The 24,079-nt window shown below is 48.7% G+C and overlaps 1 protein-coding gene and 1 pseudogene across 1 annotated transcript in view; both read left to right on the top strand.

Annotated features, from left to right (window-relative positions):
- The window catches only part of LOC126546000 (uncharacterized), a 196,213-nt gene that overhangs the window by 146,098 nt on the left and 26,036 nt on the right, over positions 1–24,079 (top strand). The window lies entirely within an intron of this gene.
- Positions 16,244–16,386, top strand: LOC126546438 (U2 spliceosomal RNA; annotated as a pseudogene).

Raw genomic sequence — 24,079 nt, forward strand, 5'->3', positions numbered from 1 at the left:
TGCTTTCTTTATGGAGGAGTACAGTGGCTGTGGAGCCGCTATAGATATCTTTCAGTATTTTTACATACGGCTCGTCTACACCCTGATTCCGCAATGCCTCCATGACTGCTGAGTCTATCGACAGAACAACGACAACGGGGGCCAGCCAGCCATGACGTAGGCGTCTACATGGGGAAAAACGCGGTGCAAATTTAAGAAATGGCTGTACAGCAACGCGAACTTATTGCACCAGCTTTTTATTTTGAAAAGTGGTTGAAAAGTCACAATGAAGGTGGGTAACCACAGTTACACTCACTCCTGTGAAAGCAGAATGAAGGCCGACTTTCACAATTTGGGCTATCGACATCGCTCTCACTTCTCAGCATTGCTGAAGGAGGGACTCTTACTTTTTTAGAGGCTGCTCAGATCGAAAAATTCTGCTTACTAAATATCCACGCGCTTTTGTAAGTAACCGCTGCAGGTGTAAACGCTACCGAGGGTGAGCTTTGCGTTGAGCCATAAAAAACTAGGTCCTTAAAAATCGGTTGTCACTCCCTTTAAGTCACGCATGTCAGACATTCGACAGATTGTGCTCATGAATCAGTTTCCCTTTATCGCGATCTTCGAGCCCCTATCAGCTCACATCAGACTGTTTGCTGGCTTCTTATGATTAATAAAAATCGGGCCCCTCGGTTCCCTTTCCTCTTGTCCGGGTTTGAGTGCTTCATGTTCGCCACACACGGAGAATGCAGCTAGATTATCGTTTTCATTCGACTTGAGCTTACCTATGTCCATCATCCAGTGCCGCCTGACCATAAAAACCAGCATATATGCCTCACAGTGAAGAAAGGCAACCTCACTTTCACAGTAGCTGGAGCCTTCATATCGCCCTCAAGTCGCCTGGTCTGCGAGCGGTTATGGCGAATCACGACAGTGACTCCGCAGATTGGTAAGTCACTGGAGATTTTAATGCCCACCACTATCTCCGGGGAAGCTCTAAGATAAACTCGAGGAGCAGGGGATTAATGTCATTTGCCTCCGAACAAGAGCTGTGTTTGTTAAATGAGGAAGCCCCACCTTGCTGCGTGGAACTGTTTGCAGTAGCTGCCTGCACCTATCCTTTGTTTCACGCTCCTTCACCAAAAAGGTTAGGTGGTTTTCGGATATTGAAACGCGGGGAAGTGACCACCTTCCCACTAGGATTGAAGGACTGACGGACTCCAAGTTAGCAGGCGTCACCCATTGTATCGACTTGCCGATGTTCAAATCAATTATGGAAGACGTACAGTTGTCGTGATGGCTTGTCCCCTAGCGTAGAGGACATTATAAAGGGTGCCCTAGATGCTGCCACGCATTCGCTTTCGAGAACATCTACACGAACTGACTATGACATTGCGCTGGAGATGCTTTGTGCAGTTCGTCGCCGCGCAGAGCGAAGATATAGGCGTACAAAGTCCATACGTAACTTGAGATTGGTGAAGCGAACTAAAAAAAAAAAAGAAAATACAAAATTTAGCATATCATGGACAAACGTGCATCGCAAAGATCGATGTCGTTCTGCGAGTCTTTGGATCCAAGTAAACCTTTGTCTCACATATCGAGAACTGTTCGTAGTCTCCGTGGAACCCCTCAGCAGCGCCACCTTTTCAAGTATTTGACCCTTCACCAACAATGCTGAGCATTGACGTCACTGACGATTTCTGCAGGAGGATTGCTGGTGAGACTAGTTCCGCTGGAACATCGACGCTTGACAACTCACCGATTTCACGCGACCTCTTCATGGACAGTCCTTTCATTATGGACGAACTCGAAGCTGCACTTGCCTTGCGCAACCGTTCATCGTCGCCAGGGCCGAGGTGTAATTTTCCGTGCCCTGTGTAATCTTGACAAAGAGGCTCGAAAAGTTCCACTGCTCTTGTTCTACAGCTCCTGGCAGACAGGCATGGTTTCCCAGGAATGGAACACCAGTCGCCTAATTCCACTACTCAAGCCTGGCAAGTCGCCTGTATACATTGCATCATAGCGACAAATGAAACGATCTAGCACTTTAGAAGGCAGTAGGACGTGGCGCAAGATCCACTTCTGGAGTAATAGCTAGCTACAAACGAGATCATTTTTGATGCTTACCGAGGATGGCCCAACCTACCAGCATTACAGTAACCGTGGTGTACCTCAGGGCGGAGTACTGAGCCCAACGCTCTTCTATCTTACACTCACTGGACTCGCCGACATCCTTCCATGCACCGTTCGACTCTGCATCTATGTCGACGACATATGTATTTGGACTTTGGCAAAGGCGTCGACTACGGGAGGGCTCCGGGGCCTGAGTCCCCTCCAGTTTTCCGGGATTGGCTGAGCCCACCCCCCACCTAAAGTGTCATTACCAGAGTTTTGCCACCCACATCATTTGACGATTCTTTTGACTTGCCTGTACCTTTTCACCTAAAATATTATTGGGGCTAACAGCTTACTGCATCATTGTTGGGGCGGACGTGAACGGCTTCTAATTCATAATTTCGCTTTATTTCTTCATATCCTGACAATAGGATGACAAGCGCATTAGAAGCATCAGTGGCGGCTGGCTCATCCGTATTTTCTCACTTCAGCATTGTTGAAAATTTCCACTGTAAACACCATGCACAAACTCAATATATTTATCTATAGATACACAGGACAAACTTTATTATATTAATGAAAGATGAGGAGGTAGCCAATTAACAATTATTTTTAAAAATATGGATAGCATATGCCTGGAGAATGAATATGTTGCCGTATGTTCACCTCGTTTCAAATTGCATTGCGTGCTTTTTTGACCCTGAAAAGAAAAACCTGCAGACTTCAGTGACCTCTTCGGCAGAACTTCTTCGGCCCTATCTTAAATGTGATCTTCGATGAGGACTGAGTGCTGATAGCTCCGTGTGCGTTGTTTTCGCCGGTTAGTTCGCGTTGAAGCGAGATGCAGCACAAAGGTGAATTCGCTCGCTGCTGCTGCCGCGCTTCCTCACTCTAGCGTTTTGACAGCGAGTTTCCGCGGACATCGAGTGAGATGTGCTCGTGTTTGCTTGTGCGCGCGTGACACCATGCTTGTTAATTTAGTTAGTGAAAGTTTACAAGTTTATACGTCCGATAAAATTATTCTTACTTCGTATAGCTGTCTACTAATTGCTATCCCAATCGATGCTTCGCCTTCAGGGCGAAAGTGCGGCTTTTTTGGCAAAGAAGGTGGCGCACTTTTCCTGAGAGAGAAAGAGAGAGAAACAGAAGAGAGGAAAAGCAGGGAGGTTAAAAATACGCACGTCCGGTTTGCTACCCTGCACTGGCGGAATAGGATATAGGAATGAAAAAAGAGAGAGATGGAGCAGAGTTTCGCGCACATTTGAGCGCTGCAACAACGCTGACTTGAATTGGACCAGTTACCACTATGATCGCAGTGAAGTCGCCACCAGTTCCGACATAGAACCGGACACGATGGCAGAGGTTCAATACTGAACACAATGGGCCACACGTTCAGTTCTGAAAATTTGGGGGGTGGGGGTTACGTGCCAAAACCAGATCTGATTATCAGGCACGCCGTAGTGGAGGACTCCGGAATAATTTGGACCACCTGGGGTTCTTTAAAGCACAGTTCCGCACACATTTGAGCGCTGCAACAACGCTGACTTTATACTTGGACGAGTTATCACTGTGGTCAGTTAAGTCGCCATCGGCTCCCACATTGAACCGGACACGATGCCAGAGGTTCAATACTGAACACAATGGGCCACACGTTCAGTTCTGAAAATATCGGGGGGGGTTACGCACCAAAACCACGATCTGATCAAATGACGCGCTGTAGTGGGAGACTCCGGAATAATTTGGACTACCTGGGGTCCTTTAACGATCACCTAAATCTAAGCATACGCGCGCGTTTTCGCATTTCGCTCCATTGAATTGAAGCCGCCGTGGCCTAAGTTGTGATGGACAGGAACTTCCTGCAAATGTTACAATCGCTGATTCTCTTGGAACCTCTTATTGTGTACTACTCGAGCGCGAAGATAAACAGCACTTACGCCAGCCCCAGGCAACTCCTCTAATGGTTCTGCTGGAGTTCGATCAGCATTGATATCTAAGTTAATTTTTTTTTAATTATAAGGTTTTACGTGCCAAAGCCACTTTCTGATTATTAGGCACGCCGTACTGGGAAACTCCGGAAATTTGGACCACCTGGGGTTCTGTAACGTGCACCTAAATGTAAGTACACGGGTGTTTTCGCATTTCGCCCCCATCGAAATGCGGCCGCCGTGGCCGCGATTCGATCTCGCGACCTCGTGCTTATAGCAGCCCAACACAGCATTGATACCTTAGTGCAAATGACGTGAGCAGAGATGAAGGGACTCGCCGGCAATGACGAAATAGATGTTCGCCTGGGCAAATCTGCTGAAATGCTAGTATCCGAGATTCTCGAACACCAACCGATTTCAATAATTAATTCCGCAATATGAACAAGTGTACTAAAATAATTAAGTAGTTGATTGCTAATTTTAGGTAATAATTAGTTATTCAGTGATTATGACGCATTCACTAACGTTCAAACACGTTGCTGGAAAAAGAAATTGCTGATCGCGCGCTGTGGGAATCGGTTTAAGCGAGGGTTTCATTGGCGTTCGCGAAGAACGTTGTTTTGATTAATGACCATTTATACGGCCAAGTTATACCCCTGTCACAGGGGCACCCGCGAACTCCATTTAACTCCTTCGTCTTTCCGTCAAGGGAGTTGCGCTCCGCCTCACACGGTCTCCCTTGCGCCGAAGAAGTTAAATGGAGATTTTACCGAAGGGAAGTTCGGCAGTGATAGGGTGGCACCCTAGCAGTGACCATTACGGCTGGATGGAGTACTCTCGTTCCCAGATAGCGACAGCTGCGAAAAAAAGAACACGCTAACAAAATCGTCCTAACTGGCTCAATTCCAAATTTTAGCATTTTTTTTTTGCCTTGGTTTATACGCCACGTGTGTAATGGGAGTTCTTAATTTGTTTTTAAGGGCATAGCGCCTGTACCCTCTACACCAATGCTTCGCCATGCCGCACGGGGAAATGTCGTTCCGCCATTTTTTTTTTGTTTATCCGCTTCGTCACTCATCTGGAAGCAGTTGAGTTCACCGCGAACACACGCACGATTACACAGCATAGAATCACAACTCGAAGCACAGCGGTCGAACAACGTGACCCACGCTGCCCACGCACGAAAGCAAGAGCGCAGTGTGACCAGCATCGCTTTCAACTTCGCTATGCTTGGAAAACAAGTCTTGCTGTAACGTACAGCAAACTTCCTCGCTGTGATTTTGTTAGATTACATACTGCGCTAAAAAAAGAAAGAAAAAACTACCTTTAACGGCGGCTGTATATGTAAGCAGTTGCACGCGATAGTAAGCGCAGCAGCGCCGCGCCTGTCCCATGTGGCGCCCGTCGAAAGCTCCCATTACGCCGTATAGCGCGGCCTCAACTCCATTGCCGTCAATCTCCATTAGGGAGTTTCATGTCAACGGAGTTCGCGGGTGCCCGTGTGACATGGGTATTAGTGACATTTCCACCGGGAAACGCCTCGCTCAACCTACAGCTGTGACGCCCAGACATGCGGATCCCACACATGACGACGAAGGAATGACTATGATGGAATGACAACCACGGCGTAACGACTACGGCATGACAACACTGCAATCACGACGAAGCGATGACAACGACGGCAGCGTGACGACGACGGCACAACGATAATGGGATGAAGACACTGAAAAGACGACAGAATGACGACGACGACGTGATGACTGTATATATGACGATGACGCAATGATGACAATGACATAACGACGATGGAATGACGACAGCGGTACGACGATTCTTGAATGATGACGATATTATGAAGACGACGGCGTGGCGATGACGACATGATGACAATGAGATTGCGAAGCTGGAATGACGACCATGATACATAAGAATACATGACAACGACGCAATGATGACAACGACATGAGGCGATGGAATGACGAAGAAGGTATGACGACGATGGCATGATGACGATGGGATGACGACGGCATGATTACGGTGACGGAATGATGGCTGCATGAATATGACGGCGTGATGACGACTACGAAGGAATGATCATAACAGAAAGAAATGTAAAATATAAATTAAATATTATACGCGAAGTATAAACGTGTGGTACCGGGCGTTTACGCAATGCAAAAGTAATTTATTAAAGGGACACTAAAGCGAAACAATAAATCAGTTTAGGCTAATGAAGCATTGTTTCAGACCACTGAAGGCAGTCATCTCAAAAAAATAGTTTGATTATTAGATGAGAAAATGAAGGTCCAAGTATCGGTATTTGAATTTCGCGCCGAAACCCCAGCGCCGGTACGTCGGCGTGACGTCAGGGATTCCAAAGTATGTTTTCGCATTTAGGCTGCGTTGGCTGAGTAAAGGTTCCCCAAACTGACCATCTTTAATATTTGGTTCCTTTAGAACACAATGTAGTCAATCTGTACCGCTATATATAATTAGTAGGCCGTAGAAGGAAGGAAGGAAGGAAAAAGTGGAGAAGGAAGGCAGGGAGGTTAACCAGTTTAGCCTAACCGGTTTGCTACCCTACACAAGGGAGCGGGATGGGGGGGATGAAAGATGGGAAGAAGAGATAGAGGGCACATAACACGGCACACACATCGTTGGTTACAGTCTGTCACTCTTGTGCGGTACGTGACATCACTGTCACAGCCGCTTGTCCAAGCCCGTGTCCTTCATAAACCGAAGTAGTCCCTTCGTCGCCTTCAGCTGCGATGTCTTCAGTCGGCGATATGTGAAAATGGTTGCAACTGACAATGGTCTATTGTCAAGGTGCGCTAGAACGGACGCCATGGACTGTCTCTGAACATTATATTCAGGACAGTCGCACAGAATGTGTTCCAGCGTCTCCTCGCAAAGACAGGCATTGCAGAGAGCGTTGTCGGCCATTCCAATGCGAAACGAGTAAGATTTCGTGAAGGCCACCCCTAGCCATAAGCGATAAAGCAGGGTGGCCTCACTTCGGCGGAGTCCAGTTGGCATACACAGATGCATCAAGGAGGGCAGGTCGTGTTGATGATTGCTGCGGTTGGTCTGGCTGCTTGGTGTGCACCATAGAGAAAGCGTGATCTCCCGTGCAAGCACGGGAGATCTGCTGGCTGCTCGGACCGTGAAAGTGGTATGGCCTCTTCCTGTGTGTCTTCAAGAGCTGTCCGAGCGGCTTTATCGGCGTCTTCATTTCCGATGACGCCGCAGTGACTTGGCAGCCACTGAAACGTCACGTGATGTCCTTTCTCATGTGATGTATGGAGTAGGCATCGAATATCGAATACGAGCTGTTCGAATGGCCCGCGACGCAGAGCTGATAGTACAGATTGTAGGGCTGCCTTTGAGTCGCTGAAAATTGACCATTGTCGAGGTGGTTCCCGATTGACAAAACAAAGTGCAGCTCGAACAGCAGCTAGCTCCGCAGATGTAGATGTCGTTGGGTGGTCAGTCCTAAAGCTGATGGTAATACCTCTTTCTGGGACGACTACAGCACCGGACGAACACTGGATGTTTGTGGAACCGTCAGTATAAATATGTGCACTGTCTGCGTACCTCTCGTGCAGAAGAAGCAGAGACAGTTGTTTCAGCACAGGCGACGACACACAGCACAGGCCGTAGAAGATTCCATAAAAATCCATGACGTCACAGCCCCCAAATGCGGGAACTTAAGTAGGCGTCGCCACCCGTATTTCGTTGTTGCGCTTTTTCTGGCTTACCAAACGTCTTATCGTTGTACGAGTGGTGTTTTTGGTGCTGTAGAAAGGTAATTTACTGATGCAGAAAAAATTATTTTTCACTTTAGTGTCCCTTTAATGTCATTCTTTTTCATTCTCAGCCGACAGGCGGCAGCGCTATGTCGTCTGCTACGAGGAGCTCGCACGATGCACGCAACAGGAACGCACTGCCAGCACTTCTTAAGTAGCGCGAGCGCGACAAAACCGTGAACTCGTTCTTAGGGACACCTTTACTAGCCGACTGCATCAATTTTCCTTCTTTTTTGGCCCTTCGTCATCGGCTCGGACATGACTCGCAAGCCACCGCGCTGCCGCTATCCCTGAGATCTGCCCCACGGCGCGTCGCGTGATAGAAGCAGTGGAAATTGAAATCGAACATTACGATATACGGGCCCTGCATTGCCTGCGTGAAGTAAAATCGAAGAGTGTGGTGCTGACGGTGCGCGCTGTGCCGTGAAATTGAGGAACAAAGTGTGGCACTCCCGAACTAGAGAAAGAAGGGCAGCCAAATAAGAGATCTCCACCATATCTTCCCATCCTGACTGTATAGTTTTATCAGCCGAACGAAGGAAGCGCTGAACCAGCCTAGGTTGAACCCTTCTGATTGCTGAACGGCGATCTGAGAGCTGGGAATTTGATCTCACCATGCAAATATCTCCTTGGCATTGCCTTTGAAGCGGAGGTCACGGGAAAGCTGACCCAGCCCTTCTACCGGCCAACACACTAACTGCGAGAGCAACTTTGTGGACAGTGTCGGCAACAGAGATCTGGGCCATTCCGATTAATGCTTCGTGTCCGACCGACCTCTGGGAGCTGCAGGCCGGTGGCGATGAACCGCAGTGCGCAATATTCCTTCCTCTGCGTGGAATGACCACTGGTACGCTTGCACCCGAGTCTCCTCCATTTAATAGCGTAGCCTGCAAAAGGTCTACTTAGAAAGCCGGCAAGGGCGGTGCAACTCATTATCTGTCACTTCTTCGAACGCGTATCGCACTTCCAGCCGTGGTCGACACCGAAAGAGCAACGCCAAGCAGACGACGAAGGCAAGTAATAGCCTCCGAAGCAACCAACGCACGCGCGCGCGACGCCCGCGTGTCTCCGCGGTCGCGCGACCGGCGCGCGCGGCCAGGGTCGCAAGCCAACAGCCAAACCACAGCAACAGAAACCAAAGCGGACTACCCCTTCGCCGGTTCCTACGACCGGTTCGCTTTGAAGATGATTGACAGATGCGTGACGTATTCATAAATTGCGATACCGCCCCGCTGCCTCTGACGGCCTGTGACGTAACCAAAATTTTGGCCAATCAGGTGAGGCCAAACAAACGGTTCCCCGACCGAACCGTTATAAGATTCGACCCTTGGGGTACTTCATACCGCGCCGACGACGTCACAGCGTGACGTCACCGGCGTACGTGCAGTGGCCCTGGTTGGCAAAACACAGCCGCCGCCGACTTTCTGCGTAGTAAAGTTGCGCAGTGCTTGGCGTAGGTGGGCGCCACGTGGACACATGTTTTTCTTTTTTAAGTTCAATCTCCGCAATTCTCTTTCCAGCCAGATTAGCAGCATTGTGTGTCGGAGAACAACGGAATGTGTTAAACTGCGTGATGGAAATCGGGCAACGCTGTCCATTTTTACTTGCGAACATGAACGACGTGGTGGTCAGTGATGGATTATGCGATGAGTAATATCGGATTTTCGCTAGAAGTGTGCTACGTTCGTTCTGGTAAAGCGTGTGGCAAGAAATAGCGACGATATCGGCTCAATTTTGTGTAGGCAAACGGACCACATTGTGTGTGGGTGTGCGCGCGCGTGCGCGCGCGTTTGTGTGTGTGCGTGGGGGAGGGGGGGGGGGGGGGTTAGTGTACGCGCGCGCGCGCCGCCGACAGGGCTTTAGGGCCGGTATTTTGTAGCGATGCCTTTTACGATTCTATGCTTTTTCAGGCTTTTGGCGTTTGGCCAGTGGTCAGAGCGACGGTCTGCCCACATTATCAACGGTATCAGGCGGCCGTGTGTGGTGGATGATAAGAATAGCATAGAATAAGGCATCGCTACAAAATAGCGGCCCAGGACCCGTAAATACTGAACAAATGAGAATGAATGAGACGCGATGGTTAGCGAGCGCATGTATCTCGGTGCCATGTGCACTGTGTGCAGAAGAAAAAAATCATCTTCGTTTGAGCATTATCTATAGACTGATAGGTATGACTATAAATGAGCCTTTAGCATGTTTTGACCACTGCCGAAGCTGTGCTTATACATTTCACCACGGGGAATGCCTAAATGGCAAACCACTGAAGTTATCGCGTTTTAACGCAGATTTCACGGGTCTTAAGTAACACAGAACCTTCCTCTTTTTTTTTTATACTCGCCTTTACGGCGCGGACTTCAAGCTGTGATGATGCAGATAAACGTGCAAAAGCTCGGTCTTAGCAAATTGACAGTAGCGAAGGGAGGCAGCAGACACAGTGAAGTTACCTCGCAATGGATTGTGTAGCTATGTAGTACGCTTTTGCTTTGTGCACTCACATGACCGTGACTAATAATTGAAATAATATTATGGTAGTTAACATACCTAAGCTGCACAGCAGCTTATGGGGGACACTAAGGAAAGGCTCCGGATTAATTATGACCACTTGGGGTCTCTCGCCGTGCTCCTAAAGCACGGCAACAAGTTTTTCTGCTTTCCTCGCTCATCTGAATTTAGGCGCCGCCACTTGGTACGGCTTGACTGAGCCGCCGTGATGGTTATGACTGATCGTTGTAGATCACCTTGTATATCGTTTAAAGCTACAGTGTAATTGCGGCGCCAATAAGTACCTTCACAACAATTAAATACAAATTTTTGTCTGAAGACCAGTCATTTAAGCGAAGTGTTATTTCGGCACGGGAAAACATGTGCGTCATCCGTGATAAAATCTCCCCTCTCGTAGAGTAAAAAATGTTTGTGGCTGTTTGATCTACTTCCGCAGATCAAACAGCAACAAACATTCATTTATTAAGTCAGCATGTCGTGATCTCTTACAAGATCACTACCTGCTGACTTAAGAGAACCACGCAGTCGGCAACAACGCTACGTTGTTGTGCCGGTAAAAGGGGGTAGGTTATACTTTCTAAGCACAGTTCGTAGATGCTGTCAATTAAAAAAAAATAGCGATATGCTGAAACTGCGTTGATATACAAGCAGCGCTCTTATGCAGAGAGAACAGGTAGCATGAACGGTTTTTGCCAACCAGCGCTATATACTTCGAAGGTGCGTCACATGGGAGGTGCACTCGCAATGACGTCACGCTGTTTCCGAACAGGGCAACTCCTATGGCAACTCCGTGGAGGCGCGCTCGTGACGTGAAGTCGCAGCCAATGGCAATGCGAGTTTAGGTACCGTTTCACTGCTACAGACGACAGACGCCGGCTTTTTCGCTCAATGCGCCATCTGACGGTTTCGCATCAAAGTAAGTAAACAAACAAATAAATAGCCCGTCAGACCATCAAGCGCACATGCATGCAGTGCTCGACAAGATGCCGCGGGTACACACGACTTCGAGCGGCCTCCCGAGCATGCGTGGATCCGCAGCATGCGTGCACTATTTCGTGTTCGTGCGTGGGCGATGGCCACATGACGTGCGCGGTGCGATGGCGCAGCGAACGAACGCTGCAGGCCACGCGGCAGCTCGCGCGCCCGGCCTGGTCTGTCCCGATAAGCGCGCGCACCAAGTTTGCGACGCTTCAGCAGCCGAGCGACGAGGATCGGCTTAGCGTTTTGACGACGGCGCACGGCAGCCGGCCCGGTCCCGTGTGCCTCCATCGATGAAGCTGTTCGCGACAGAGAGTTAATTGTGTTGGCCCATCGACTAATCCCCCCAGCCCCCGAAGAGCAGCCCTCTCCATCACCGCGGCCATGCACACACGTCGGAGCCGAGCTCTCCTCCGCCGGACGCGTAAATTGAGGCCCGGATTGTCTCGGGGCGGTAGGCGCTTTGGCTCCAGGGCCGTGCGGGCTTGGGGGCCTGTCGCGTCGAAATTATGCGCGCACAGCACCAGGGAGTTGGATGAAGGGGCACGTCAGCCGCAAGGCACGTCTCGCTTCTCCTTTCCTCGTCGACGATGCATTACGGTTTGTCGGGTTCATAATGGGCTCAACAGAGACATATATTCTTGCGCTTCTTGGGGAATGGTGGTTTAAACGTCCAAAAGGATTATTGTCTTTTGAGTATAGTATCTCCGATGCCCTTCCTTTTTTGTTTCTCCTGACGTGCTGAACCTCCGTGCGAGTTGAAGATAAATAGCGGCGTGTTCTGTCACATCGCCTGTTAAACTTTCGTATTTTTGTTGCCTTTTCTACTTCCTGGTTTTGCAGCGCCGAAGGGTGCTCTACTGAAGCACTCAATTGGTTTCCTGAGGCGCGCGGACATTTGAAACTCCTGCGGACATTTGCAAGCACTGCCCCACCCCCTGTTTTCTGCGCGGCGGATAAATCAGAACAGCAATTTAAATGAGGAAAACAATGGGAAAAAGTTTGTCCGCCGACGTTCTTGTCATGTCAGTTACGGCTTGTGCTCTTCGTGTTATACATTCGTTTCTTCGATGAAACCCACACTGGCAAACATAGCCTAGCTGAACTGTATCATTAACTCAGGAAATAGAGCTTTGCACGCGCCGTGAGCGCTCATCTCAACACTAGCTCATAAATTTATATCTTTCAGAAAGGCACACCGCTCAAGAACGGCACACCGAGAGCGAGCTCGAGCGACCATTTCGTGGCATAGCGCTGACGACGATCTTTAATTAGTCAGTGGTCGTCGGATTCAGTACAATTTATTTATTTATTTATTTATTTATTTATTTATTTATTTATTTATTTATTTATTTATTTATTTCTTCGCAATTCATCAAGCGCCCCGTGGGTGGCATGAGAGCTGGGTACAGTCAGAGCGAATACAGTAACCTGAAGATGAGCACAGTAGCACAGGCATCCAGGTGCTGACGGACTCAAAGTCGGCGTTACAACGATTACACCGTGGCCTACCTCGAGAGAAATTTACAAGGCAATCACTGGCCCTGATTAAAGATCTAACGAGCAAGGAATATAATCTAAGGAAATGAGAAAACTGACGCTCTTGCACGCCTAGCGCTGACATATGTGTCCCAAAAATGAGAGCGTCAAACATCTGTCATGCAGAACACTAAGGATGCAAGCTGCAATCGCTTTAGGACGACGAACAAGATTCCACACCAAGCCTGTGTGGCCCATAGACGTACTCGCGAAAAAGCAACGTCGTTAATTGTACCGCATTAGAACCGACTCCGCGTTTACACCCCGGCTTGGTTGTTCAACAACGCGGTTATTCAACATAACGGCGACATCGAACATTTCATTTGGCTATGCCCGCAGTTCGACACAGAAAGAAAAGCGATGGTCGACAGCCTGCAAAAGTATGGCCTTTCGCACAGGACCTTTGAAGACGTTGTTTTCCCCGGAGGGCCCGCGGCAATCAGGAAGAGAGCGCAACGACTGCTGATTGCCTTCATGCGAGACCCGCGGGCTCTTAGACACCTGGTGACTCGCACAGTGACACTCACAGGAGGCTCAGGCGGAACAATTGCCGGCTATGTACGCCAGGCTAACCCCGCCTGCTGCAACACCAACACAGGCATCCATATGCGTTATCGCATGTACATGCAATTTTTTCGACGGCGGATTTGAAACCAAAAGGGTCTGTGATTACAGCAGTATGGCTGGGAAGGACATTCTAATCACTTGCAGTATATATACAAAAGAGGACTGTTGTAACGTGGTGGTCACGTGGGCACGTGCAGGGCAACGATGGCGCTCGGGTGTGTGGTGACGACACGCGATGGACGAATGCGTTGAGTTTGTTGTGTGGCGGTAACGAATGCAAAAAAAAAAAAATCGTGGTGCCGCAACATTCATACGGGGTCGGATTACTAGCGAAGCTGTTAAGGCTGCATACATGGGCTGCAAACATGGGCCGCATACGTTATGAAATCATACACCTTTTTTTTTTTTTCATACGGCACCACATGGATGGATGGATGGATGGATGGATGTTATGAGCGTCCCCTTTGGAACGGGGCGGTGGGTTGCGCCACCAAGCTCTTGCTACTATACTGCCTAATATCCTACCTAGGTTAAACAATGAAAAAAGAAAAAAAAAACACTATGAACTACCACGCCCAAATTTTCTGATCCCCTATTGCGAACTGTGCTTTTGTACGTCTTCGTCTTTTGTCGTTTCCCTACTTTTCTTCCACCAATCCTCCAATCGCCTCTTACTAATGTCCATTGCGGACATGTTTGCTTTACCACTGCTCCCACTGAACCCAAGGGCTTCAAGGAGGCCAGTGGTGCCTAAATCGACCGCTGGGTAGACGTCTTCACATTCTAATAAAACATGCTCCGTCGTTTCCCTAGCTTTACCGCAGCAAGCACATGCTTCTTCTTCCTTCTTATATCTCGCTTTATAGGTGCGTGTTCTAAGGCATCCCGATCTCGCTTCGAAAAGTAATGAGCTTCCCTTTGAGTTATCGTAAATGGTTTCTTTCCTGATTTCGTTTTTTCCTCTTAAGTAGTTACTCATGGCAGGTTTCTTTTCCATTGCCGCCACCCATGATATTAATTTAGCCTCTCTGACTTTCCTCTTGACCTTCTTTGTTGCTGTGTTGCCCACCCTACAGGCCGCATACTTGCTGGTAAGCTTCCTAGTTCTTTTCTTCCACTGTGAATCAATGTTTTTTCTGTACAGATACCTGAACACTCTCCCAGCCCATTTACTTTCTTCCATATTCCTCAGCCGTTCTTCATACTCAATTTTACTGCGAGCTTCCCTCACTTCAAAACTAGTCCAGCCCATATCACCTTGCACAGCTTGATTTGTAGTCTTCCCGTGAGCGCCCAGTGCGAGGCGACCCACTGACCTTTGGTTCCCGTCGAGTCCTGATTGTACCCCTGATTTCAAGCAAACAATTTTGCATTTCCAAAAGTGCATTTCTCTTCCACTTTACTGTTATGGTTTTTTCCTGTGTTTCCATATATCCATTGCCTTCGTTTATCCATATACCAAGATATTTATATTCTGCTACCCGAGGTATTTCTTGGCCCTGTATCTCCACTGTCTGTTCACTGTTTTCATTGAATACCATAACACCTGATTTTCTAACAATAAATTTCAAACCTGAATTGTTGCCTTCCTGTCCACAGATATTAGCCAGACGTTGCAAATCACTTTGCTTGTTAGCTAGCAACACAATGTCGTCCGCATAAAATAAACCTGGGAGTTGCTGCTCTATTACTGTACCCGCCTGTTTGTATGAGAGATTAAACCCGATATTACTTCCTTCTAGCGCCCTCTCCATCCTCACCATGTACATCATAAACAGCAGCGCGGATAATGGGCACCCCTGCCTCAGTCCCTTGTTGATATGAACTTTCTCCTCGCTCCTCATCCCTTCCCATTCAACGCAAACGGTATTTTCTAGGTAAATCTCTCTCAAAAGCTGTAGACAATCGTTACCTAAGCCTTCCCCTTCCAGAATATCCCACATGTTGCGGTCTACGTTGTCGTAGGGTCCTGTAATGTCTAAAAAGGCCACATACAACGGTCTGCTTTCTGCTTTTGATATTTCAATACACTGAGTAAGAACAAACAAGTTATCATCCAAACACCTGCCTATTCTGAAGCCATTCTGAAGCTCTCCCAAAATGCCATTATTCTCTGCCCATGCTTGAAGCTTTAATTTGATTGCCTGCATTGCTAGCCTGTATATTACCGATGTAATGGTCAACGGTCTATACGAGTGAATTCTGTCTTTCTCCCCCTTACCTTTATAAATTAAATTCATTCTACTTTGTCGCCAACTGTCTGGTATTCGTCTATCTTTTGAAGTTTTTTCCACTGCTTTCACCAGAGCTTCCTTACTTTTTGGTCCTAGTTCATTTATCAGCCTAACGGGAACCTCGTCTAGCCCTGTGGCTGTGTGCTTAGGAATTTTCTCTTCCGCTTTCTTCCAGTTTAAATTTGTCAGCACCAGCTCCTTTTCCACTTGGGTCTCTTTCATGCTCTTTCACATGCTCTTTCTTGCTTTTCACACTACGCCGACACAAGCGCCGCCGCGGTGACTGCGCCTATATGCATCTGCCGCAACCGCTGCTGCAGCTACGCCGTCACCTCCGACGTGCTCGTGACGTTATAACCACAGCAGCCCAGGCAACGTGCACAGGCGTCGTCGACACGCCATTCTCCCCCTCTCATTATTCGTCAAACAGGATTTAAAACAAAAAAAGCGCATGAAGGCCAACTTAATTGCTACACTACTACACTAAGTGCACATTATATATATATATATATATATATATATATATATATATATATATATATATATATATATATATATATATATATATATGTAGAGCGAGAGAGAGAGAGAGTTTCTTATACCACACCAAACTTATGTGGTTCTATTTGGACTCAAGATACTAAACTTATTTTTAGAAGTTGGCGGAGTGCTTGAAACCTGCTTCACCTTCGCCGCGGGTCGGCACGGTATTGCACTACCTCCGGCATCGGCCCACGCATTCTTGTCCACGAGCCGTGAGACGGACGTAAGCCGGCTAGGGTACCGCCAACACCCTCTCCCCTCCCCTCCCGCTCCTAGAACGCGTGCGGGGGATGCATACAGGTAAGCAGCTTCGCTGTAAAAAGAAAACTTGGGCGCCAATCCACGCTGTGAAGGTGGTTGGACAGCGAAGCTGTAAACGACACCTAGAACGATTACCCATTGAGACGTGGCTTGAACTTATTCACATGGCGACATTCACATGCACTTTACCTAATTATTAGCCAAAGACGTTTCAACGGCCTGCGACTTGGCTTGCGCCGCTACTTCGTGCACCCACAAAGAGTGGAGCAGAGACAAGCGTAATGTACTTAGAACCGCAGTCGGTCACCCACGGAGCAACTAAACCCGAATTCTGCACCGAGAAATTTCTTAAATTTAGAACTTGCACCCTTGAAACGATTAATTGCACTGTACCTTCGGCGCTTGGCCGCGTTTTCGGCTTCACGACATTCATCATCATCCTGCCGCGGTTGGCGCTTGCGCTGAGCCTCCTGGACACGATGTTCATCCGTTGCACGAGCACGACGCCGTTGTTCAGATTGTGCTTCCCATTGTTAACGACCGCCTTATTATCCACCATGTTGGCACGAGACGTGTTTTATGCTTTTCTTCATCGAAACGACCTATGTGGTATGCACTGTATGCGCGATTCGAAAGGATATGCACACTTTTCGCTTCAATTTTAGCCTGCGATTGCACTACCTCCGGGATCGGCTCAAGAAAGAGGTTTTTTTTTTCTTTACTACTACTTTTTTTTTCACGGACACGACAAATGCGCTACGAGTAGAGGTATACAGCTTCGATGTAAGAACATGTGATAAAGATTTAGTGGAGATATTTTTCGACGATCAACCGGTGCGGAAGAACCGAGTTGCGATTTTAGTGCCGTGACACGTAGAGTTGTAAGAATATTAAGCTATAACATTAATCTCACGTAAAAACTGAAACCTGGGCAAGTTTAATTCATTATTAACTACAGCGAGACACAAAGAGAGAGAACAAGAGGGAAGCAGCGCTCTGTGTGTTCACTTCGTTCTTGTCCATCGTCTTTCTGTCCCGCTGTAGTTAACAAAGGATGAATCTATAGTAGTGCGGTTCTGGACTGATTTAAGTGGTAAGGGTCAAATATTGCACTTGCATGCTCAAGTATGGGGCGGATAAAAGTTTTGCAGGCTAACAGCGTAACAGAGGAAGGTGCGAGAGAAAGGGTGCGACGGATATATCCTAGGACGTACCTAGGGCATTGTTTGCAAAATTAGTAATTTGATTAGCTTGATGCATCCCAGTAAGTTTGCGGGAAATGTGAACATCAACATATTTCAACAAATCAGCGAAAGTTATCGAGCAATTTTTAATGGTGTAGGCGGAGGTTGAAAAGCTGCGACGACGGTGAAAAGAAAATGTGCATTAAAGATAGGTTCCGCGAACGCGCTAATCTATTAAAAGGGACAACAGGTTTACTGAGGCGGTTCCAGATGTCCCCTATTTTTGATAAAGTGCGCATCATCAAAAATTATAGAGACAAGCGAGCACGTGAAATATGAGTGGCATATGCACACCATCTACAGTTAAAATTCGATCTAACGAAACCCGATTTTACGAAGTTCCCGATCTAACGAAGAAATTTCCATTCCCCGGCAGGTACCGAAAGGGTTCAATGTTGTCACCAACCCGAATTAACGAAACTAGCTTGGCCGAACTCAATTTAACGAAGTTTTTCCTGAAATAAATGAGGAAAGAAAGCGGTGGTTTCTTCCCAATTTTTACACAGACGTGTTTTTCTTCGAGCGTGCGGTCTAAAGCTATTGCGTCAAAACATCTGGGCGCCATGGTCACGACCCTAGCTTTATTTTGACGAGGCTGCACGCCGCACCCATGCACGGAACAGCGGGCTCAACACCGCCTCGATAGGGACGGCGGTGGTTGATTTCGTTATTTCATGGTTTATGCGACAGATGGCTGGATAAGAGACAAATACAACGCCGTGGTAGCTTTCGCGTGCCGCTACATAACAATTTTAAGTTTCGAAGGCCTGAAAAATTCCTTTCTCGATTTTATAAACTTCCCGATTTAACGAAATAATTCGAGCGTGGTCATCACTTCGTTAAATCGAGTTTCAACTGTATGAGCCTATTTTACCAAGAGATTAGATACCGCGACATGATTAGGTGCCTTTGACATGTACGCGTTGCCACAAATATGTTTTTTTTTTTCACCTTGTATGCTCTCTTTTTAGGCTGTCGCGTTCACAAAGATTATTGATTTTTGTAACTGTTGAGGTTTTACATTTTTGTTCTGACATGTATAGAAAGCTTTTGTTGTTGATTCTTAGTGTTTGATAGCGTCTTTGCTTGCGGGTTCCAATGACAACACGTTGATGATGATGCTTAAAAACGTACCCAGAATGGGAGATGGGCCAAGAATCGAGAGGTTTGTATACACGCATAATTTCAGGAACGAGTGAATAACTAAAACTATAAAACTGAGAACAAACGACAAATGAAATATCTGTCTTTTCCACACTCTCAGGAGGTCATGTTCGCACTTTATGCAACTGAGTTTTGAGGCACAGGTCGGCCACCAATCAAGTGCTGGTTACCCAAAGGCTGGTTACCCAAGTGCTGGTTACCCATCGGGAAGAGGGCCTACGACTTCGTCCGATCCTTCCTTAGCCAAAGAACTGCCAAGCTCAAGATCGAAGGATACCTCTCGCGAGAGATATCGCGGCACGCCTCAGGGCTCAGTCATCTCGCCAACATTATTCAACATCGCAATAATAGGGCTTTCCAAGGAGCTCGCGAAGATTCAAGGAAACAACCATACCATCTACGCAGATGACATCACCATCTGGTGCGTCGGCGGGAGCGACGGCCAAGTTGAGGCCGCCATGCAGAGCGCCATCGATACGACCGAGCGCTTCCTCCGCCCCACTGGGCTCAGATGTTCTCCATCCAAATCTGAACTACTTCTCTACAAGAAAAGACCCAGAGGGTGGCGTCCATCGTGATTGGAAACCAGCGTCCGAAAGCGAAATACGGCTTTTCACTGCTGACGGGTCCCTGGTGTCGCGGTTTTCGCGGTTTTCGCGGTTTTCGTGACATCGCTGACAGACAGGTGAAGTGGGGGTGGTCCAAAAAAATTTTTGGCCAATCGCGGAGGGATGATTGCAGAAATGGAATAGAAAAGTTTGGAATAGTTTTACGTTATAGCGCCCCAGATTACACTAGGAAGCTTGATAGCTTGATAGCGTGGGTCGAAATCCCCTTCCTCGTCGCCGCTGTTATGTCCGCAAGTGTCCTTGCACATGGACGTACGCGTAAGTTGCAGTAGTCCAAAAGGGGAAGACAGCCAAGAACAGTTAAAAGCTTCTTTATTGTGTTGAGCACCTTTGGAAGCGGACGCCAAACTCCACGCCGAGGCAAAACCGAGTTGTCCTTATGCCGCGCGGGAAAGAGAGAGGGTCACCCGCTGTGGAGCGCGTTCCCTGAAACCGGTCTGGGGCACTAGTCTGTCGCGTCGGAAATGAGACAGGCCCGAGAGGAACAGGTCACAACATTTCCTCTGCCCTGAAAGCGCTGTGGAGGCCGCCGTGAACGTGTGGTCGCTCGCTGAATGGGCGCGTTCGGGAGGGAAGCAGGCGTGTTCTGGGTGTCATTGTCACTTGGTTCCGTAACTGCTAGCGGCGACGCCGGTACACCTGGTACGAAATGCCAGGCTAAGTGCGACGAAGCCGACCTAGGGCTGTTCCCTTGGAGCGAAGGATTTACCGAAACCTTCGCTTTAAGGAACGACCCAGCTGGTTGAGGTGGCGGCGTGTGCGCAGTCCGCCCATGTCGACCAGTCACGACCGCAGACCGTACTGTTTGTTTGTTGAACTGGCGAGCGAGTATGTGCTGGCATTTCTCGAGTCTCTACAGCGGCGGAGCTTTTGTTCTTCCCGAGATCTTTTCGCCGGAGGCTCGAGGAGAAGTGCTTTGAGCTGGGTTATCGTTTCTCGTTCAAACAACAATTTCGCTAGAGTTTGCCCTGTGGTGATTTGAACGGTGCTGTGCTGCCCGAAGAGAAAGCGTGCGACGTGGTGCTGCAGTGTGCCTCCATCGATGAAGCTGTTCGCGACAGAGAGTTAATTGCGTTGGCCCATCGACTAATCCTCCCAGCCCCCGAAGAGCAACCCTCCCCATCACCGCGGCCATGCACACACGTCGGAGCCGAGCTCTCCTCTGCCGGACGCGCAAATTGAGGCCCGGATTGTCTCGGGGCGGTAGGCACTTTGGCTCCAGGGCCGTGCGCGCTTGAGGGCCTGTCGCCTCGAAATTATGCTCGCACAGCACCAGGCAGTTGGATGAAGGGGCACGTAAGCCGCAAGGCACGTCTTGCTTCTCCTTTCCTCGTCCACGCAGGCCATCGAGGCACTGTGGCCATGAAAAACTGCCCCAGAGGTCACATGTGGTGGCCTGTTAAATTGACCACAGCATAGAAAAAAACGGTTCAAAATTGCAAGCCTTGCCAATGCCACCACACCACTCCGCAGACTCCCTTCAATATTGTGCATTCCTTTAGTTATGTTGCCACCATGTCATCTGTTAGCGGAGGCTTCGGCAGCGCTTCGAGTATCTCCAGGCGGGGATGGTTCTTCTACTGTAACGTCTAGGAGCAGGCGGCTTAGTATGTCGGCGTTTTGGTGCTTCTTTCCAGTGCGGTGTATAAGCTCGTAGTCGTACGCTGACATCTTGATGCACCAACACGTCATTCGCGGCGACAATGTATGTGGCATTGGCTTCTGAGGACCCATAATACTCAACAAGGGCAGGGCCGGTGATCCGATATGAAGGTCACTTTTCGGCCGGTAATGCACTGGCGAAAATGTACGGCTGCGCATAGACGATTCCAATCCCCTTTCTATTTAGCTGGCATTAATTCCTCTCTGCTTGCGATAAGGTGCGCGACGCGATAGCGACTGGGGCTTCCCGTCCTTGATCGTCAACTTGTGAGAGGACTGTGCCCACTCCGTATGGTGATGCTTCACAGGCCAGCAGCAGGGGTTTTCTCACGTCGTAGTGCCTCAGAACAGTGCACTTTCATCAGAGTGGCTTTTTTAGCGCGTCAAATGACTTTTGATGACTTGACGACCAAGGAACTTCTTTTTGAAGGAGTTAGTGTAGGTCGTTCTCCAAAGTAGCCCGATGTTCTAAGAACCGATCGTAGAACGTTAGCGTGATCTTTGTAGCGTAAAATCCCGAAAAGGAAACAAAAAAAAAAAAAAAAACAGGGAGGAACGAGAGGAAGAGAAAGACGAGCGCTCGTCTTTCTTTTCCTTTCGTTCCTCTCACTGTTAGCTTTCATTTTCGAGTTCTTGCTCTACAAAGGTCATAGTAAGCAAACAACTCGCCCAAGAAGTTATTCTGACGTATAGAACGTTAACAGCCCTAAAAATGGCTGTGGTTACTGCTTGTTAGTTGGCGCTCGTGCCTCGGTGATTGCTCGCACCTTGTCTTCAGTAGGATGGACGCCTTTAGCATTAATCTTGTGTCTCAGAAGCTTCACTTCTGGCACCACACACACAAAAAAAAAGCATTCCCTGCTGATGTGCAAGTTGGCACTTAATTGCTATAGCTTCTTAAGAACGAGCTCTAAGCGCGCTGTGTGCTCTCCACCGGAGGCGTCACTGATGATAACATCAAGACAGACGCAAATGACCGGAATTCCACTAGTCGATTCCATTAATTTCTGGACGATTGCCGGTGCTGCAGCTATGCCAAATGGCAGTCTGTTGACCTTGTAGAGGCCCTTGATGGTGCTGATAGTGAGTAATTCAGAGTTTGTTCCCTCACCTTCAACTGCTGGTAGGCCTGGGACAAGTCCAAGGTGCTAAAGATTTTTCTACCACGAAGCGTGCTGGGAGTCGGCAACGGGTACGAGCATGCGTTCGTCGCTGGACTGACGGTGCGCCGGCAGCCCCCGCAGAGACGCAGGACTCCATTCTTCTACCGGACGATAACAAGTGGTGTAGCCCATTCCGAATGTTGGATCGGCTCGGTTATCTCTTGTGCGGGATGTCGATGAAGCTCCTATTCAACCGATGTTCGCCGAGCGAAGGGTACCGGCCTGGCGTTCATAAATTTAGGCGCTGCATCCTGCCGCAGCTCCAGGGTGACGGGAAGTCCGGTGTTCCTAGGAATTTCTTTAGAGAAGAATGCGTCATATTTCTCTTGTAGCTGTTCCACTGCCGCGAGAGGTCTTATATTAAAATACCGCCATCACAAGCCATCGCAGCAGAGGGCGACGAGGGCACTGTTGCGGTTTTTGAGGGCGACAGAATTGGACAAGCGGCTGTAGCCGGAACAGACGTTGATAGTGCTGCAAGTGTCACTGTGCTGTGCCATGACAGTATTCGGTGACAGTGACCGATTGTGATTGTGTGTCTATGCTCCTTTCTTTCCTTATCTCTACTTTGTTACCACTTTACCTCCCCTCCCCTCTCTCCCCAGCGTAGGGTAGCAAACCGGATCTTTTTCTCTGGTTAACCTCCCTACCTTTCTCCTTCTCTCTCTCTCTCTCTCTCTCTCTCTCTCTCTCTCTCTCTCTCTCACTCTCTCACTCACTCTCTCTCTCTCTCTCCACTGCCGCGTGGCTGGATGTTTGGTGCATCCCGCAAACCACCACTCCAAGTGGGGTGAACCAGTTTCTGCCTAGCAGACTTGATCCAGAGCCTTGCAACACTAGCAAGAGCAGCTGATAGGTCTGACCGTTGTAGTAGGCGTCTACGTTGGCCCAGCTCAGAAGTGGCAGAGAATGTCCGGACCATGTTCTCATCTGCGTGTCGCTTTGCTGGAGAGCTGGCGCATCGTCATGCCAAGTAGCACGGAAAGTGTCCTGGCTGATGAGGCCACTACAGAATCCACCTCAAACTTTATCGGCCGCTAGTGTAGTTATTTCTGCAAAAATCTTCGATTTCGTGCCGAGGTTCACCACATTGTTCAAGTCATAAAGTGCCGATGATGTTGCTGATGTCATGATCGCATCACTCTGCGTCTGTCACTCTGGGGTGTCGACGCTGTGATTGCGCTAGGGCGTGATCTGCTATAGGAGCTGCTTGCGCTTCGTGATTCAAGATTTTTCAATGTGTCCACATTTACGGCAGAATTTGCAAATTGCTGTCTAAAACCAACACCCCTGTGGATCATTCTGGTCGTCGCTTCGCCAACGGGGCTATACCTTTGTAATCGCTTTTGCGCTAGTAGTGGAGTGGCGTACCTGCTGACTGGTATGATATGCAGGCTCGACGTTCCGTCGAATATACCTCTGCTACGGTGACCGGCGCTCTCTGCTCGTACGGTGATGTCGTATGCTGTGGTGAAGGTTAGACCTGTCTGCGCGAACAGTAGCTGGTGCAGGCTTTCGTCACGCAGTCCGTACACAAATCGGTCCCGCAACATAACGTCCAAAGGGAGCATAGTGGTGTTAGCAGATGAGGTAGGTATCCGCACCTCCCTCCTGCTATGTAGCTGATGTGCTCGATGTCAGCGTCCCGAAATTGTAGCCGGCGGTTTCTGGAGTGCCGCGACGATGTCGTCGTAGTCAACGGCCACTGGAGTGCTTGGGTGTACGAGGGCGCAGACAGCGTCATAGGTCTGCACCCCGCGCAGTGTTA

Source organism: Dermacentor andersoni, chromosome 1 (assembly GCF_023375885.2).
Source record: "Dermacentor andersoni chromosome 1, qqDerAnde1_hic_scaffold, whole genome shotgun sequence".
NCBI lineage: Eukaryota > Metazoa > Arthropoda > Arachnida > Ixodida > Ixodidae > Dermacentor > Dermacentor andersoni.